This window comes from Alosa sapidissima, chromosome 16 (genome assembly GCF_018492685.1).
Source record: "Alosa sapidissima isolate fAloSap1 chromosome 16, fAloSap1.pri, whole genome shotgun sequence".
In the NCBI taxonomy this organism is placed as follows: Eukaryota; Metazoa; Chordata; class Actinopteri; order Clupeiformes; family Clupeidae; genus Alosa; species Alosa sapidissima.
Genome location: NC_055972.1, coordinates 19,537,975 through 19,552,974, shown reverse-complemented (window position 1 = coordinate 19,552,974; position 15,000 = coordinate 19,537,975). Strand labels below are relative to the sequence as shown.

Below are 15,000 nucleotides of genomic sequence, written 5' to 3'. Positions count from 1 at the left end.
ACTAACGTTAACGTTGAAAAACTTTGCAATCTCACAGAGCAACAAACTGTCTTTTGTTATGTGTCAATGTCTTGTGTGTGGACCGCTGTGGCTTGCACTCTGTAAATGTTACTGTAAATGCACTATACAAATAAAACTGACTTGACTTGACTTGAATCCAGTTTAGGGAATGTTTTGGCAAGCAGAGAAGAGATTCAGCGAGGGTAGAATGATAGAAAGAGAAAAAGAGAGAGAGAAGGGAAGAGATGACAAAACTGCCAAGGGCAAGGCTAGCCAGGCAGAGGACTCAGGGGAAGAAAATAATCATCTGAGAATATTATTCATGTTATAAATACCGGTACTCTTAAACCCTTTCTCAAAACACCCTCCCCCCAAATTACTTCACCCTAAGATATCCCTTGTTGGCCAGTTTTAACATCTCTCTCTCTCTCTCTCTCTCTCTCTCTCTCTCTCTCTCTCCTTGTTTACTCTCTTCTGGGCCTGTTGGCTTAAGCTGTTTCCCACTGTTTGTCCATGATTCCTACACAAAGGACCTGGCAGGGGGAGCCTGAGTCTGGTCGAGGCTATTCTGTGTGTGTCTGTTTGGGGGAGAGATAGCGTGGGTGTCCTGGGGTGGAAGAAAGAGAGAGAGGAAGAAAGAGAATGTGTACGTGTGTGTGTGTGTGTGTGTGTGTGTGTGTGTGTGTAGAGTTGGGTCAGCCTGGGTAAATTAGTATAGTCACAGGAATACGTCCTGCGGTTGAGTTGAAGTACCACCCCAGCACATGAACCTCAACACAATGCCACAATGTTGTCACACAACGCAACACAACACAATGCTGCATACACTACTACTGCTGTATACGGTATAACACTCACATAACCATTACATTACTGTACATACCATCACAGCACATAGCACACCATACAAAATGAATAACACATATGGACTAAACACCACCATACAAAATACCATACTATTCAACAGAACGATACACAACACTACAATACATTGCAGCCCTATGCTAGACCGATGCACATTATGCAACATGGTCCAAAATAACACAATGAGGAACTGCCCTCATCTCAGTGTGTGACACATCAGAACACAATACAACACCACACACTCTTGTGTTGTCGTCAAATGAACTCTGTGAACCCTGAGTGGAGTGTGTTTTCACTAGTGCTAATTGTGGGGGTGCGAAGTGTGAAGGGTGCCGGGTGTTTCCTATAGGCTAAGCCTACAGTCAGGTACCGTATGAGCACGGCACAAACACGTATGAGCTCTCACTCTTAGATCTTAAACTAAACATCCCTTTAACTCTAATGCCAGTGCACATGTACAAACTGAATATAAGTGCAACACATTCCAGTTACAGAAATACAGAAACTTGTACTTGCAACCAGACAACCAAGTGGGATACAGAAATCAGTTGGCATATATTTGCAGTGAAAGTTCTCGTTCAGAGCTCTAAGCCACTGAATACACAGACACAAGTTCCACTCAGCTTGGTTGTTTTTACAGTGTGAAGCTTTAGGCCTGAGCTCCAGGGAGGTGAATACTCAACTCAAAGTCAACAAGACGAAAAGGTGATCAGATTTGACTGCCCTTCAAAATATTGGAGCTGGATTCTGTGCTCAGTGGGGTGCTAGCATGAGTCAGGCTGTTTCACCACAACTTTATCCTGCAGTACACCCAACAGTGGAGTTTGTCTCATTGTCTCATACACACACACACACGCACACACACACACACAAAACTCAAGTTTGTCATCCAGCCATAAACATTCTCACACCCATGTACACTGATATGCACACACACACACACACACACACACACACACACAAACACAACTCCAGACTCAGACTGTGACCTGGTGCCTGTGTGTTTGTAGGTGATTCAGCACGATGTGGGAGATATGTGTGTCAGTTATTGGTCTATCCAGACTCCCTATCTTTCCAAGAGCTAATGATTCACTGTGGTGAGACTTATAACAGCTGTAAAGGTGCAGGTTTGTGTGTGTGTGTGTGTGCTTCAGTGAGCTTGTGTGTGCATGTGTGTGTGTGTGTTTCAGTGGGCATTGTGTGTGTGTTTGTGTGTTTCTGTGAGCTTAGACAGTGAATCTGATGACTCTTAAATGAGTCAGATATGACTACCTCTTTCCTTGAAGTGTTTTTATTCCTTTTCTGTGATTGATTGATCTGGCCTGGAGTGGTGCCAACCTACTGAGCCATTCCTGAAAGAGTCGGGCTTCATACGTTTGACTTTCGACTCTCCAAACATATCTAAGCAAACACATGACGAGAGAGACAGCAAACAAATTGAGCGGAAAAATACGTCTGGAGTGAGTGAGTGAGTGAGTGAGTGAGTTAGAGAGTGAGTGAGTGAGTGAGTGAATTGACTGTGTGTATATGAATATGTGCAGCAGTGGCGTAACTATAGTAGGTGCAGCAAGTGCAGTCGCACCAGGGCCCGTGACCTCCCGCTACGTGACCTCGCTACCCCCGCCCTGCCTCCTTTTTTTTTTTTTTTAGAACTTTAGAATGTTAGAGCACGGAGAGTGAAGCGTCACTTTGACGATCTATCGGAAGATGAGCGCTTAACCGATGCAGAGAGATACTTCAAAGTGCAGGTATTTAATGCAACTCTGGACATCATAATCAGTCAGCTCTCCCAAAGATTTGCAAGTATGCGGGAAACTTGTCATGTGTTTGAGTCTTTACGTCCTATGACCCTTCAACTCGCAGGTGATGATGAACTGCTTGAAAAGGCAAGACGTTTGTCAGACCATTATAGCAGGGACATTGCACCGACATTCCCAACACAACTCCTCTCATTCAGGTCTTGCTTTAAAGCAGAGATTTCACAGAAGTCATCTATTTTTCAACTTGCCAAAATGCTGGTGGTAGATTATGACAGTATAACATCCACATTCGAGGAAGTGTGTACACATGTTGTTTCTGACATTGCCTGTGACTGTGGCAACAGCTGAGCGATCTTTTTCCAAACTCAAACTTATTAAGACCTATACCTAAGGAGCAGCATGGGGCAGGAGAGGCTCTGTGGGTTAGCTATCCTGTCCACTGAAAATACGAGAGCCAGAGCATTAAATATTGGGAACATCGTTGACGATTTTGCACAACGAAAGGCTCGTAAAATGGCCTTCTTCTAATGGCCTAATTCACACATATTGGGGATTGTATGCATATGAATGATTTTATTTGGTTTCTGGACGGTTAAATAAGTTAGGCTACATTAAGTTTTGTTTCTGCGCAATGCGAGTTTATAAGCAAGCAATCTACGCTTGCAGTTTCAGCAAAGGTTTAAAGAGGCGCATTGAGTGTTCCCATAATTCCATGCTAGTTGATGTTAATGCAGTAAATCTAGCTGCATTAATCAAATTATTTTTTTATGTTTTCTCGCACCTGGGCCCACCATTGGTTTGTTACGCCACTGATGTGCAGGTGAATTGACATGTGTGTGGGTGTGGGTGTGTTTGTGAGTGAGAGTAAGATTGAAAGAGAGAGATAAAGTGTGAGAGAGAGAAAGATAACACATTGCTGATATCATTTATATCAGTATTATTTTTGTAATCATTCTGTGGTTTAGAAATACAAGAAATGAAGTCATGGGAGCAAGCAAAACTATTTCAAAGAGAAATAGAGATACATAGAGAGAGAGAGTGAGAGAGAAAGAGAAAGACAGAAAGAGAGAGAGAGAGTTTTAAACACACTCTATTTAAAAAAAATCCATTGAAAACCACTGAAATACCATTGAATATAAACAATCCATTTTAGCAGTTGAAAACCGGCCTCCCAAAGTCATTAACTGAAATGATCCCCTCCTTTACACACCATTTCACCATGGACTTAACTGAGCCAAGTTCTCTGTTTGTTAGTGGAACATGTACTCCACCAATATTGTTGTTTCCATTTGATATTTGAACATGGAGACCATGTCCTGGCCTTCATTTTTTGCTTTGTGGGACTTAAGGATGGCCAGCTTGGCCTGCCCTCACAAGCAATAGGCCATCATATAACACTTACACCCAGCCAGCCTGCCTGCACCCAACACAAGTCCAGCTTTTGAGAACATAACCCACAGCTTTATCCACTACGCCCCCAATAGAGCAAATGGTGCTAGTCACGGCCAGTCACAGAACAGGTGAGATGCAGATTCGTTGATATGATGAGGGCAAATTGGGGTGGTTGTGTTAGTTGGTGAGAGAGAGAGATATGTATATGAGTAAAGTGTAAAGAGAGTAAAGCGATTAGCATGGTTTTATGTATCATTTTGTGTAAGGGCAATTCCATGGAATATTACATTTTTTGTAACATCTATAACACCAATAAAATGTGATGGTATGGTATGATGTAAATGATTACATGAAATTTGAGCATTTTCTATTTTTGGCTGAAGAATGTACATGAGAAAAAATGCACAAAAAATAATGTTATCATTCACATCATACAAATGCCAAGGCATTTCACTGGCGTTATGGAAGTGACAAAAAGTCAATTTTCCGTGGAATTGCCCGTAATCATTATTATATTCTTTTGTGAATATACTTTATTTACGTATCATCTGCGTGTGGCCTCCGCTCTGTGTTTCATGTTTGAGCCAGTATGTTACAGCATGCACTAAGGCAGTGTTTCTCAAACTTTTTCAGACCAAGGACCACTTAACCAATAAAAAAAAAGCTCACGGACCACCTAGCTAAAAAAAACAACAATTGATCTACTTCAACAGTATATTACACAATAGGTCTACTCACGGAACCACCTTGCTTATTGTCTTTGCACCTTCCTTATTGTGTCAGAGGATTCATATGATTTAAATTGGCGTAGCTTACATAGGGAGTGTTGCAGAACTGTTTGGATTTAGGCTACATCAGGGTAGGAATTTCACTGCGGCCATTAGGAATTAGCCCCTTGCGTTGGTCATGATGCCCCTTTGAAAATCAGAGGTTTACAGGCCACGGTGGCCTTGGTGCCCCCTTCTTTCAATATTCTGCTTTGCGTCCTACTAATAGCGATTTTTATTTAGCCTGTGGCCTGTCAAAATAATCTTAGCATTCACAGCGCAAATTAATTTAGTCTTTTATGCAGTGGAGAAAGTGACAGCGCAAGAAAGAAAGTGCGTCCAAATTCACCCATTCTTCTCAGTTGAATTACTTGCGAAGTAGCCTACTCATCATCACACAGACATCACAAGTATCCCATGAAAGAGCTTTTTCTCAGCTTTTAAACGATGTTAGCCGATAATTGCTGTGTTGAACGGTTCGCGAGAAAAGTAAATAATATAATTCAATTTAATCATACATTCTACTGAAGGTTTTGCGTCATGATCTCCCTACCCATTCATCTCTTATACTTCACGAACCCTTCTTTTAACACATGACAAACCATATATCAGAATAAACAGCAGACCTTACCGAACACAAAGGTGTAAAGCAGTCCCCTGTACAGTTAGCCAGAGTAATCCAGTTTTACATTTGCAGTACATTTCGACATGCATGGATGTCTCCAAATTTGGGCTTTACGTTTTACAATGTGGTTAAATTGTTCCACATGATTTCATAACGGGCCAAATACAAAATAAATGTTACAAATATCGCCTAGATATTGGTAAATCAGAGGACAGCTGACTAAGAGTTTGTGAAAGTAGCCTTAATGATCACAAAATGCTAAGCATGCATCTAGGCTATTTGAGTTTCTTAAAGCTGAGCTGTGCTTAAATTGTTCAATACATGATTTCATAGCAGGCCAAATATAAAATAAATGTTATATATAGCCTAGATATCTGTAATTATTAGATGATCAGATGATTTACAGTTCTATGTAATATGTCATGTGTCATGTTTTTGTAATGTTTCATGCAGTGATGCAGGTCTACTGCAGTGAATAGGCTAAATACAACTTTGATCATTTTTATATGCTACTACTGTATAGTTAACTTTGGCCTTGGTGCCCTGGCATGTGGCCTTTGTGCCGCCCACCAAATATGCCCAACTGAAGGCCAAGTGGCCTTGCCCCCAGAATGGTGAAATTCCAAGCCTGATTTACATACAAATTGGTTCAATATTATGAACAACTCATCTATATTATTTTTTACCACTTCTGCTCGCGGACCACTTGGGATAGCTTGCGGACCACACTTTGAGAAACACTGCACTAAGGAACTTTTAGGCTAGCCCTGAGAGGAACCCCACAGTGCTAGCCTTGAGAGGAACCCCACAGTGCTAGCCTTGAGAGGAACCCCACAGGGAACCACTGAAGCTCCTGGAGGATCCCCAAAGTAAGCCACTGAAGGAACCTCAGTGAGTTGATAGAGGAACCACACAGTGTGCCACTGAACACAGAGGGCTGGTAGAGGAACCCTTCAGCAAGCTACTGAAGGAAAATGGTAAGAACAATTCCTGTACAACGTGAAATGTACAACAACCTACTGGCAATGATTTGCCAGTAACTTATAGTTATAGTTTTATCACAAAAAACTGAATGACACTGACATTGTTAACTGAATTTATTGGGATTGGGATAAAGACAATATTAAATCATCTTTATATATATATATATACTAGCCTGGGTGTTCCCATGCTGCCTTGCGCGCGATTTGATTCACGCTGCTAAGGCAGCCTGGAGACCATGGAGCAAATTTTCGCCTGAGATAGGGAACCAATCACAGAACAGGGGGGAAAGCAAGACAATGATGAGCTATGCACAGACGCATTTGATAGACATCCGTGGCACCCAATTAACGGATCTGGGCATTTTTTTCAAATACGAGAAAATGAACGTTTGGTTCCCAGACCACGTCTCATTGAGAAGTGGTGGCGCTAGCCAGGCTATATATATACAACAATTCTGCTGATTTTAAATGGCAAAACAAATAAAGTGATTTGACCCGAAGGCCAACTCCCACTGGCATTCCCGTGTATGGATTTGACGCACGGGGGGCAGCCGTGGCCTACTGGTTAGAGACCAAATTTCCCTCACGGGATCAAAAGAGTATATATGCTTATGCTTATGCTTATACAAGAGATAGAACAATTTTATAAATTTTGCTGTTGACGCACGTAAAACGGCGCCAGTGGGCTTTGCTCTGTTAAAAGTAATGGAGTTCTAAACGTTAGTGTCACTTCACGCGCGTTAGATGCCGCCAATGGGCGTTGGCCTTTACACAACCAATAGGCTTGGGCGGTTTTGAAGCTGGCTTTTCTTCAGGACATTTTAGACAGTGCAACAGTGTAATAGAACATTGAGCTTGGATCATTTTTCATCTTTGACAGGGTGTGTGTGTCTGTCTGAGAGAAGGGCACAAACACACACAAACATACACACACACACACACACACAGCTTCTGTGCTTTACCTCAAATCAAAACCAGAGGAAAGACTGAGGCCGGAGATCTATTTGAGACCAGGGCCTTGGTGCCTCTCTAGTGTGTATAACTGTGTATATTGTGTGTGTGTGTGTGTTTTGTGTGTGTGTGTGTGTATATGGCCTGCTTTGTTGTGTCTGTGTGTTGTTTTGGGGGGTTTGTGTCATTTCCCACTGTGGCTTACCTCCCTTCACCTCAACTCTGCCCACTGTATGCCTCTCTGACACACACACACACACACACACACACACACACACACACACACAGGCATGTAACTTCAGACAAACGAGCACAACACTTGTCAGAATAGCAGGGCTGTGAGTGGAGCTGTGTGTCCAGAGGATGCAGCAGTGGCCAGGCAGGGTGATTACACTGAGGAGGACTGGAGCAGGCACCAAGACTGATGAAGCCCAGACACACACACACACACACACACACACACACACACACACACACACACACACACACATACAGAGAGAGAAAGAGAGAGAGAGAAAGAGAGCAGGCATAGTTAATGGCCTGTATAGGGCTCAAACATGCCATGTGGTTTAGGGACTCTGCTGATACACTAGCACTCCAGTGCTGTGGCATCGTGTTTCTTCTCCTACAGGGCCTTGTAGAGCATTACAAATATCAGTAGAAACTAAGGTAACACTTTATTTTAAGGTTCACATGTTAGCCACCAATACATACCTAATTAATACCTGTATTAGTGACTTGTAAGGCATGTGTTAGGCAACATTAACCATTTGTTAGGTGTGTATTCACAAATTTCTTGTTCATGATTAATTAGGCCTTTATTATTGATATAATCTTAATAATGACCTTGTAAGCCTTGATCTCTACATACTAATTAGTAGTAAGTACCAAAATAGAATATGCATAACCTACTTGTATACTGTCTGAAGAAATCCCAAATAGTAGGAGAACAGTTGTAGAATAAGCAAGTGTATGGCTCAACCTCATTGCTGCATTTCACTGCCCAGGTTGCTGTGTCAAATAGCACTTAATAACTGGGAGATTGGCTCCCATTCTAAAGTGGAAACTGGTTCCTTGGTAGCAAGCACATTATCATCAGTAATACCTCTGCAGAATGTACTTATTAGTCATGAAGTGGTTCCATATTCTAAAGTCAGGCATTATTATTATTAAGAATTATATGATGGGAACAGTCTAGACTATAACTCCTGGTCAATACAGACATTCTTTACCCTTAATACATTGCTAGTGCATACATTGTTCATTCAAAATATGGTCCCTGTTCTAAAGTAGAGGCTGGGACAATGTTTATTTAACAAGTTCTGTAAACATGTTACATTGTACTCTCAATGAGCTCACAAAGCACAAAAAGACTAGCAATACCTTCTCCCAATACTGATAAAATACTAGTCCACTCTGGCAAGTAAATAGCAAATGTTCTTTTGTGTGATTTCTTTACTGCTACTGTAGTTTTCAGGCAAATAGGCCTGCTGTGTACAAGTTTTTGATATGTGGTAGGTGGGTCCCGTTTCAAAGAAGACCACCACAGATGTGTTGAATGACAATTCTTTTGCCCTTTTTATGTGTTTAAAAGACGTGTTTTTATCCTGTCAATTCTAGTTAAAACTAGCTTTTGCTAGTCTTTTTGTGCTTTGTGAGCTCATTGAGAGTACAATGTAACATGTTTACAGAACTTGTTAAATAAACATTGTCAGTGCTGTCACTTTTCTCATCTTCTTTTCTATTGTTAACACCCTCCCAGCCTCTACTTTAGAACAGGGACCATATTTTGACATATCATGACTAATAAGTACATACTGCAGAGGTATTACTGATGATAATGTGCTTGCTACCAAGGAACCAGTTTCCACTTTAGAATGGGAGCCAATCTCCCAGTTATTAAGTGCTATTTCACACAGCAACCTGGGCAGTGAAATGCAGCAATGAGGTTGAGCCATACACTTGCTTATTCTACAACTGTTCTCCTACTATTTGGGATTTATTCAGACAGTATACAAGTAGGTTATGCATATTCTATTTTGGTACTTACTACTAATTAGTATGTAGAGATCAAGGCTTACAAGGTCATTATTAAGATTATACCAATAATAAAGGCCTAATTCGTCATGAACAAGAAATTTGTGAATACACACCTAACAAATGGTTAATGTTGCCTAACACATGCCTTACAAGTCACTAATACAGGTATTAATTAGGTATGTATTGGTGGCTAACATGTGAACCTTAAAATAAAGTCTTACCAAAACGAAAATATAAGTGAGTACGCAAACTTTTATCACTGAGTATTAGAGTAAAATATGATTGATACCAAAATATGATTGATACCAAAACCAGGCGCAATAGGGAATGTTGCTTGGAAATGAGAGAACTATCACAAGATGTCTTAGAATTTAAAAAATAAGTACATTTTAGTAATAATGATGAACATGTCATCATGAAAATGTTAAATGATAATACGTCTTTGTATTATTTAGGGACTGTTCGTTATTTATTTAAGGGGCTACCGGAGGAATTTTGGGAGCGTTAGTCAAAAAAGACGTGACCCTCCCTCGCCAGCAAGATTTTTTTCTACGACCCTCCAAAGTGATTAAGAAAAAACGCATGACCCTCCCCAACAATGTATTGATGCCTTCTGTACTGGGTCAATTTGGGAGCTTGCATGCTAGGTACCACTCCTTCCTTGAAATGCCTTGAAAAGGCTGTCGTTTGCACAATTTCACAAATAATCACCGGGACCGAAACATAACCTACCTGTCAACTTTTTCCGGGTTTATCACGTATTTGAACTTTTTTTTCCCGCTGTCTTAGGAGGAGCTGCAGGGCCGTAGTAAGGGGGTGCGAGGCCCTGTGCGAACTTGACAGGTGCATGCGAGGCCCTTTTCACTTATGTGCATAACATCATAGCCTATTTACACGTAGCCTACCGTCGGTGCATATTAATAGCAGGCTAATAGGCTACACCAGCTTGTCTCTTTAAGAGGGGAAATTGTATAGCCTATAACATTAGCTGAGTCACATATTTGGCCATAAGCCGTTTATCATAGGGTAGCCTACATCACGAAACCAAATAACAAAGGCGAACACTGTGCTGAATGCTATTTGTCAATGAGCAGAAACTTACACATTCAAACTATTGATAAGATGTGCACTATGGTCTGTAGGGTAACATTGGACAAACTAGATGTACCGCAGAGCGCTACAAAATATGACAGCCGCCCAGTCCAGCACATTTTTTCCACAAAAATAAATCACGCTGAAAGACCTATATGATTCTAACTGTCTCACTAAATTGCATTATCCACACTCAATTCTCACTGGTATCTGCTAGACAACAAGTACCAAAACATGATTAGTTCATAGATTTCACATGCAAAATTCATTTTATACAACCCCACCCCCATCTTGCCTGTTCATAATTCTGAGAAATTCTTGAATTGTGTGCATGTGTGCGTGCACACGTTTATGTTTATGTGTGTGGGTGTGTGTGTGTGTGTGTGTCTGTGTGTGTGCGTGCTTGTGTGTTTGTCTGCGTATGTGTTTGTGCATATGCATGCGTACATATGTCTACTGTGTGAGTATGTGTCATACGTATGATTACTGTGAATGTATGTGTGTGCGTGTGTATCTGTTTATGCACATGGAATGGGTTAACATGACCCCTGGAGGCAAACATACGGAAAAAAAGGGTCATCCTAGGCCCTACGGTTCTCAAGATATTCACAGAAAACTGTGTCTGCCCTACCCTCCTTTCGGGGGGTCCAGTCCAGCGGGGGGGCTACAGATCAAAACAAAAAACGACGGTTCCATGCTATCCATGTGGGGTTACATGCCCACCAAGTTTCGTGTACCCCGGTCTTTCAGTGTCCCGGGAATCCTTGTCGGTGTATGGTCACTAAATGTACACATAAATTATTTTATTGTAAGGCCCCCCATGAACGAATCACAAAACTTGGCATGCATTCGGAAGGTGTCATAATGATCCTACACTTTCAATTTCGTGCAGTTTTGACCATGTCAGCCAGAGATATTGTGATGAAAACACCTAATTTTTGGCTTTTTAATTTTTAACTAGATGGCGCTATACATGAAATAAGTGGTAATGGGATGGGTTGACATGCCCCCTTAAGACCAACATACAAAAAAAAGGTGGACCTCCTAGGCCCTACGGTTCTCGAGATATTTACAGAAAACTGTCTCTGGCCACCTACAGGCCAGTTGGTGTATAGTAACATGAATTAATTTATTGTGTGGCCCCCCATGAACAGAATTCCACGAAACTTGGCGTGCACTCAGAGGGTGTCATAATGATCCTACACTTCCAATTTCGTGCAGTTTTGACTATGTTAGGTCACAGATACCTGCGATTACAACACCTCATTTTTACCTTTTTGTGTTTAACTAGGTGGCGCTATACATGAAATGAGTGGTTATGGAATGGGTTGACATGGCCCCTTGAGATCAACATACAAAAAAAATGGTCCTCCTACCACAAATAAATAATGAGAATACCAGCACTCTTTTAATGGAAGCCTTAGCTATGTAGCTATGATACCATGTGTGCAGGAAGACCATCTTACTCAATTTAGCTCTAATATTCTCAGGGTCCTTGACTCTATATAGTATAATAGCACCTGCCAAGGTTAGAAAGACTTTAGTAAACCTAAAACACCATGGAGGAATATCACAACAGTAGCAAATCAGAAAGAGAATGTAGGAAAGCTGAACGTAAATGGAGAAACACTAAGCTTCTGATTAACTATATGATATCTTCAAAAAGAGACTCCACATTTATAACTCTGAGTAGCCTAATGTATAGGGCCAGGCATTCTTCATTAATTGTAGCATTATTAACACATGAATAACTCCAGTGCTCTTTTTGCCATTGTTGATAAGTTAACAAATTTCCCAACAGAGCTACCTCAAGATTTCAAGTCAACAGAAATGTTTAATGACTTTGGTTCTTTTTTTCATCACAAAATTGAAAATATTAGAGTTCACCACTGACAGGCCTAGACAAAATGTAGCCTTATCTGAATTTACTGCTATGATGGCCAAACCCTTGAAAAAACTGTGCTGCAACTTAGTTCATCAGTACCTGCTGTCTTGATGCTCTGCCTACAAACGTCTTTAAAAGTGTTTTCAGCTGTTTGGCATTTGAGCTTTTGCAAATTGTGAACCATTCTCAGCTCAGGCCTTTTCCCAGCAGCACTTAAGACTGCAGTTATAAAACCTCTCCTGTGTTTGCGGTCAAATGTGACCGATTGACAATTCTTTTCTCTCAAAAATATTGTTACCTTATTCTGACTACCATGAGGCGCCATGACTTAACACAGGGCATCTGAACACACAAAATAATTTTTGATAATTTTCATGTCAATTTGAGTGTTTTATTTAACACCCATGTGTATTCCCGTGTATATTAAAAACAGCCCCTACAAGATTCTGCAATTCTGACCTTTTGACGATCAAAACTAACTCAGCAACAGAGATATGAAACTGCCCAAAACAGCCCCTACAAGAATCTTGGCAATTCTGACCTTTTGACCATGGAAACTATCTCAGCAACAGAGACATGAAACTGCCCCAAATGGTCCTTCAAGAATTTCAGTGCATTCTCCTCCAAGCACTTTGGGATGCCTGGAGCCATAGTGCTCAATGTCCCCAAATATGTTGCTGCACTGCATTCAGGGATGAATTACTGCATGGGCCTACCGGGCTCAGGCCCAGGTGCCCTGGGGGCCCTGAAGCCCAAGCCTTTGGAATCATTGCCTCAATATCAACAAATCAGTATGTAGGCTATGAATCTGATTGAATTTAGTATTGGCCATCCCCAAAATGCACCAGAATACAGGAAATCAAATCAGAAAAATGTAACATTTTCTGGGGGAGGACCCCCAACCCCCCCCCCCCCCCTCCCCCATATATGACAATAAGTGGGGGGGCATCATGTTTTGCGAAAGTTCATAATCCGCCCATGACTACATTGTAAGCCATTCTAAGCTGTTACACACCCCAAAGCTGTGTTGTCGTTCAAAATAGGGTATTGGTCTTCACAACTGAACGTAAATGACCCCCCCCCCCCCCCTTTTACAATATATAAAAATGTCCAGTCATGTGTTATACCAATATAATAGCTGTAATTAAAAATCGGTTTTGAAAATCGGTCATGCGATCATTGAGGGCATCATGGTCATGCGATCATTGAGGGCAAACTTTTTTACCATTATGAGTGCACCATCCGTGTACTTTCAGCGCACTTTGTTGTCATAATTATCAGTGTGAATGCACACATGTGAATGAATACACAGTGCTAGTGACTAACCAAAGGATTTACATATTATTGTTGTGTATGAAAAATATTACATTAAAAAGGAAAAATGGTTGTACTTTTGATTTTTGAATACTTGTGTTTAAAAAGCAAGTAGTTCTCTACTTCAACTCAATTAACATTTTGTTTCACCTTCATCTTTCACTTGTATTGGAGTAATATTTGACAGGTGTATCTGTACTTTCACTTAAGTAAAGGAATTGCGGGCTACTTCGTTCACGTCTGCTATTGGTTTTACCAAAAATATTTGGCAATATTTTTAAACTACAAAAATATACACCTTGAAATACTTATTTTGAATCAGAAATACTGGCTGCAGCAACTTGATTTTGTGACATGGAGGTGCGCAAATAGTTTTTAATAGCCTATTCAACTTTGAAAAGCTTCATTCACCCAATGCCAGTCACTGATCACAATTTCAAAGATCGGGAAGGTTTGTTCAATCATTTTAAGTTTTAAATGCAGTAGCCTATCTGTCCCCTTTGGAATTATATCTCAGCCTATTATGAGGTCCAGTGTGTTATGTCCTGGGATTCGGACGTGCCGGGTGGTTATGGTTATCAGACGCGAGGCCCTGGGCAACGGCCCAAATTTTGCTGTTTTCATGAATACAAAAGTTGGGTGACCCTCCCTCCTACACTAAAAAAAGTTGGGTAACCCTCCCCTCAACAAAGAATAAAAAGACATGACCCTCCCCTATTTTCCTCCGGTGGTCCATTCCATAAATACCGAACGGCCCCTTAATTATTTTTGTCTGAGTGCGCCTCATATTGTATGGAGGGGCATTGATCCTCACTGTCTCAGGCTCCTCTTTCCTCTTTGGTTGCTGTTGTGACGGCAGCTGTTTGCGGCCTGTGTGGCTGCGGTAAGAAGAGTGGAGCAGAGGGCCTGGGTCTCCCTCTGGTGAGCCCAGCCGTGCAGCCCCTTCCTCCTCTCCTCCTGCAGGCGTTTTCTCTCTGCTGGGGTTAGATCCAGTCTGAAAGAATCCTGATGTTTCCCAGTCTGTGGGCTCCGCCGCTCTGGAGACATCTGACAGTCCCGTCTCAGAAGAGACACTGGTGTCTCTCGGTGTTGGTCTCCAAGCTCCTGAGATGGGCTTTTCTTAACCCCCATGGCCAACTGAGTTCCCCTGGTGTCATGACGGGGTTAGGTCTGTGGAGAAAGATGACATGACCACATCAGGTGTCTGCTTCAACTCTCAGGATACACCATCTAAACACGCTTAACTTACTGCTGCTAGCGTTGGCCTTCTCTAGCTGGTCTCCTTCTGCTGGGGTTACATCCTGATGTTTGTGACGTCAATTGCTCT

The 15,000-nt window shown here is 41.5% G+C and overlaps 1 long non-coding RNA gene across 1 annotated transcript in view; it reads right to left on the bottom strand.

The window, feature by feature from the left end:
• Window positions 1-15,000, bottom strand: part of LOC121685289 — a 23,318-nt gene that overhangs the window by 7,748 nt on the left and 570 nt on the right. Inside the window, exons 2-3 of the long non-coding RNA XR_006023323.1 lie at window positions 14,746-14,753; window positions 11,933-11,939 (exon numbers count right to left, since the gene is read on the bottom strand). This is a non-coding gene — a long non-coding RNA (uncharacterized LOC121685289). The remainder of the gene's footprint in view (window positions 1-11,932; window positions 11,940-14,745; window positions 14,754-15,000) is intronic.